Below are 240 nucleotides of genomic sequence, written 5' to 3'. Positions count from 1 at the left end.
TGGCTATGCTGAATGGACATGGAAAATACAACAGTTTGCATTTTACTACTGCCAACACCTCCCGAAAAAGCCTCAATGCTTATAAAAAAATATATTTTATATATAGAACATGTGGATTGTACTTCAAAATGCAACTAAGCTTTAAAAATGCACTTTTACAGCCTAAAAATCTGGTGTAATACAGCAAACATGATTCTAGTGCATAAAACTTGCATAAACCTAAGCTTGCAGTATTCAAAC

Source organism: Penaeus monodon, chromosome 34, assembly GCF_015228065.2.
Source record: "Penaeus monodon isolate SGIC_2016 chromosome 34, NSTDA_Pmon_1, whole genome shotgun sequence".
Taxonomy (NCBI): Eukaryota; Metazoa; Arthropoda; class Malacostraca; order Decapoda; family Penaeidae; genus Penaeus; species Penaeus monodon.
The sequence above is the reverse complement of the archived record's forward strand: the minus strand, read 5'-3'. Positions refer to the sequence as shown.